This window comes from Myotis lucifugus, unplaced genomic scaffold (assembly GCF_000147115.1).
Source record: "Myotis lucifugus unplaced genomic scaffold, Myoluc2.0 scaffold_227, whole genome shotgun sequence".
Lineage (NCBI taxonomy): Eukaryota > Metazoa > Chordata > Mammalia > Chiroptera > Vespertilionidae > Myotis > Myotis lucifugus.
This window is the reverse complement of record NW_005871275.1, coordinates 2,011,025-2,016,273: the sequence shown is the minus strand read 5'-3', so window position 1 is coordinate 2,016,273 and position 5,249 is coordinate 2,011,025.

Sequence of the window (5,249 nt, the reverse complement as noted above, 5' to 3'; positions counted from 1 at the left end):
TGGGTTGCCCCTGGCGATGGAGGAAGCCAAGCTTCCCTCCTGCCCGCCCTGGCCAGCTTTGAGCTCCACTCAAGGCTACAAAGTTTCAATTATAGAAGGTAAATAAATCCCAGAATAAAAAAGAAAAAGAAAAAAAGGAGAGGCTTGGAGCTTCAGTTGCCGGGAGGACTTGGCCAGCCTGAAAACAGCCCTCAGCCCCTCATGCAGACTGGCTAGGCACCCCAGTGGGGACCCCCCAACCTAAAGGGGGTGTAGCCAGCCTGAAAACAGCCATCAGCCCCTCATCCAGGCTGGCCAAACTTCCATGGGGTGAGGGTCCCCACTTGGGGGGGCTTGACCAGCCTGCAAACATCCATCAGCCCCTCACCCAGGCTGGCCAGGCACCCCAGTAGGGACCCCCACCCTGATGGGGGTGTGACCAGCCTGCAAACAACCATCAACCCCTCACCCAGGCTGGCCAGGCACCCCAGCGGGACCCCCACCCGTGCATCAGGCCTCTATCTTATATAATAAAAGGGTAATATGCAAATTGACCCTAACAGCAGAACGACTGGGAATGACTGGTCACTATGACACACACTGACCACCAGGGGACAGACGCTCAATGCAGGAGCTGCCCCCTGGTGGTCAGTTCGCTCCCACAAAGGGCTTCATGGTGGTTTAAAGAGTGGCTAATGGTTCGGGGGAGAGGCTCAGGCAAAAGCCAGACACCAAGGGAATTCAGAGAGGCCCCTCAAAGGCCTCTGGGTTCCAAAGGCTCCTAGTCGTGCTTTAGGGCAAGCCTTTCGAAGAGATACTCGCCAGCCTACAAGGTTAGTCAGGTGGTTGCCCATCTTCTTGATGAGTTTCACCTTCTCATCCAGGAAGTGGTTCTCCAGGAAGTCACAGAGCTGAGGGTCTATGCGGGTAGAACCCAGGGCATGCAGCTCCAAAGGGGCCTGGTTCAGGTTCCTCGCCAAGGCCCTGGCGGCTTCCAGGGCATCCTGAGTTTTACCCACTCATCTTGGGAAGGCTTCAGCATGTCTTGGAAGAACATGTAGCCACCGCTCTGCCCTCGTGCTTCTTCTCCGCCAACTCTCAGCAGAAGTGGCCCATGTCTTCCAGAGCCACGTCACTGAGGTCAAAATAGCACACCTACCTCTGAATAGAGCATTTGTCTTTGGGAGAAGGACACAGGGAAGCATTTAAGATAGGAGTTTGAGATTAAAGCTAGATCTGAAACATCTTCTTTAAAAAACAAACAAAACAAAAAGAACCTCCAGCAAATGCAAAAAAAAAGGCAGCATTTTTTAAATGTGGATGTACATGTGAGAGTATTTTCCATATTTTTATGTTTTTTATCCACAAAATTAAATTTAAATAATTTTTAAAGAATTACCTTCTCAAAGTACACATTTCTCCCATGAGACAGGAAGCAAATCTCAAAGGATGCAAAGGTCACTATTCTCTCAGACCCTGCGGCTCTCGGATGTGGTGTCAACAGGAGCTTAGATTTTAGGATTTTGGTCTTACTGTACCGTGGCCCAGAAGGCAAAGCTAACCTAGTGCCTGCGCTTTTCAAATTATTTACAATTGAACCCCTTGAAAAAACTAAGCTCATTTGGAATTTTTGAACATTAAAATGTTCTACTCCCAAATGCTTACTGCTTACTCTGAAGCTTTGGTGGTTGAAATGCTGCCTGCTGCTGAATAGGCATGATTTTAGCTGACTCCTCGCAAGGCCACCTGCTAAAATAATGTAGAAGGACTTGGCAAGACCAATTACCTTGTAGATTAATAAAGCTACTATTTTCTGTGGCGGAGGGTCCTGGAAGAATAGAAGGGTCACTAGATCAGAGCAGCCATTCATTGCTGTACCTGGGATTGCAGTGATCCCAGGGGTTAGCATCCTCCCCGAACACCTTCCCCTGCAGACAACACTCTCACACCCTCCAGAGATGGCTTTGTTTGCACAGATCTAAGATGCTGTGTTTAATTTAAGTGAATATATTTTCCTTCTCAATAATCAGTCTGTGTGCCTAGTTTTAACATCCCCAGCCTCAATCCTGTCTATATCTTGTGAAATTTGGAAATTCTCATTAATACTAAAGTCATGATGCATATCTTGAACTTCACTGTTGGCTATTAACACTTGATACCCATGAACTGTCTAGCACAGCTATTTGCATGCAGCACATACATTTCACCAAATTACTACTTACAAAGGAAGCTTTGGTATCAAAGAAAGAACACCAAATTCTGAGTCCTGTTTTGGCCACATGAAAGCATCCTGACCTTGGCCAAGACCCTTCACTGTTTAGGACCTCATATTCTTTGTCCTCCTTTCTCACACATTTAAATGAGAACTAAGTGAGCCCAAATATGTGGGAAGTTCTGTGTAAAATAGAAAGCTTTATGAAAACATGAGGGGATGTTGTTATTAATGGTAACAGCAATAAATGTAATACCATATCCCATTTTATATACAAAAACACCCAGGATTGCTATTCCCACATTTGCACCTTGTGGCCCAGTCAGTTTTTCTATAGCTCTTTTGCCTAAAGTCCCAATGATTTTAACATTTCTTTCAACTATCAATTTGAACTTTTTATTACAATTTCATTTAGCTTGAGAGGACAGATAGTCTTAAAAGGAAAACCTGGGGACCCCTTTGGAAATTGGTTAAGTCCCTGGTCCACCACAGATGGTGTGTGGAGTTCCAGGCCAAAATCAGAGGATTTATATTCCTCAAAAATTAGCTTATTTTGGTTCCAGTGGCCCTGGACCACGTGTCTTATCTCAATTCACCAATATTAAAGAAAAAAATACTATGATAATGAGTCACTATAGTATTCCTATTTTTTAAATTATACTCTAAACCCAAATATCTTTAATATATTTTCAAGGGAGATCCAACATGGCGGCCGATTGGACAGCAGGCTGCAAGATAGTGTGTGAGTGAGTGAAAGGAGAGTGCGTGGACGTGCGGGGAGTGTCTGTATTTGTGAATGAGGGACAGTTATATTCCACAGGACTGTTGGGGACTGGTGGACCAGGCTCTTCTGGCTGGGCAGCCTCTACTACAGCTGAAATCTCTCCCACGGTGACTGGTTCTGCTGAAGAGACCACGCCATCTTGAAGGGGAGAGCGGATGTGATCGGAAGTCCAGCCTTACCTTCACCCGGGAAGACCTCAGATACCTTCCAGGACCCTACAGCCACAACACCCAGGGACCAGCTGACTCAACTGTGAACCCACGGACACCGAAACTCCAGCCTCCCCAACCACGGGCGCCTAATAAGTTTGTCCAGGGGGAGATAAGGTGGCGGCTGAATATGTGATGGGTCCTGTGCCTTCTCACAGAGCAGATAGAAGGAACAGCTGAATCAAATAACACCTACCTGTAACTGGCAAATTAAACACAGCTGGTAAGGCGACCTGTGGACAGAAAGGTCAGAGATCACCTGGAGAGAGGTGGAATCTGGGATCCAGGCTGGAGGGAGAAACGCATGCAGCGGGGGCTAGAGTCTCAGAGGGAGCCTGAGCTCCACCAAATCCGCAGCCCTTGGGTCAGTGTAGCCCTCAAATGTGGAAGGGGGTGCTGCTGGCGGAGGGGGACTCTATATCTAAGCCCACAGCCATGGGAGACTGTGCCCAGAAAGGCATCCTGAAGTTCTACACTGCACATGCAGTTCCGGGGAGGGGGGCAGGAGGGCGGGGGGGAGAAAGATGTGAGTTGGCGCCGTTCCTTTGTCTTTTTTACCTCCTTGCTTTTGCTTGCTAAGCCCAGTACATAGGATCTTCCAATTAAAAACACTCACCAAGACTACAGGGGAATGTTGTTTTTGTGGAAACTGGGGATCAGAATAGGGAGAGAAGAGCAGGAAACCAGCTCTAGGACAGTCCGTCCCTCCAACCCAGTCTTAAGTGTGGCAGGGAAAGAAGAGTCTAAACACTGGGTAGAGGGGCCATCTGGTCCCAGAAACTAATACGCCACCCAGGGGCTCTGTCAGTAATAGACACTTGTGTAAATACAACTGAAGGCAGGCAGAGAAAGAAAGTGAGCAGAGAGATCCCACCTGCTTGCAAACAAAGTTGTGGCTTATGACATAGAGGAGTGGTGGATCTGGTTCTGGTTGATGTCCGCTCCGACTTTTAGTTGTATTTTTGAAGTGGTTGTCCACGGCGGCAGTCTCCGGTGTTTACCTATGCCGCCATCTTCGATCAGCTCCGAAATGTTCCAACCTTCACTATTTTTTATCTTTTACTTAAGAAACTAAAATTTTTTCTCACTTTATTTTACTTTTTTATTATTATATTTTTAATTATTATTACTATTATTTTACCTTTTTTAAGTTTTATTTTATTTTATTTTTTCTTTATTTCATTTTATTTTTGAATTAGTGTTCTACATTCTATTTTTATTTTTGTTTTAGCATTATTTTACTCTATCTCATTTTTTCCTTTATGCCAACACTTTCTTCCTCACTTTTCCCTTGTTTCATCCTATTTCTCTTACCCTGTTCCTGCTTTAGTTTTTCTCTAAACTTTCCTTCTAATCCCTGTTAAAAATTTATCTTATTCATATATCTAATTTCCTCTCCCCTGCTCCGTCTATGCACCATGCATACTTCTCTTTTCTCTTTCTCCACTAGCCATATTTTTTTCTTTTTTCTTTCTTTCTGTCTTATGGTTGTTGTTTGTTAGTTTTCTTTTTTTCTGTTTTTGTTTTTTTTTTGCTTCTGTTTTTCCTCTCCTCACTTGTTCTCTTCTACTAATAGCTTCATTAATTTCAATCACCAACTCAGGCTTATCTACTCTCTATTCTCCTTTTCCAAAAATAGATGAATATATAGATAAACAGATTAAAGAAAGGGAAAAAAATTTTGAGATATATATAAATTTTCTTTTATATATATACTAGTAGCGCTGCACAAATCTATGTGCCAGTAGGCTGCTGCAACCCTCCTGTGGCTCTCTGCCCACTGCCCCACCCTCCTGTAGCTCTCTGCCTGCTGCCTTGTCTTCCTGTAGCTCTCTGCCCACTGACCCGCTGTCCTGTAGCTCCACCCACCCCCCATTTCCTCCCCCCACTCATAGCTTGCTGCCATGCCCCGTCCTGTAGCTCTCCGCAGCCCGCTTGTACTTCACTGGCCCATCCTCGTGCTGATCTTGATCTGGTCATGATGCGCTTGGTCATGATGCCTCAGGGCATAATGGCTAATTAGCATATTCCTCTCTTATTACATAGGATTACATATATATACATA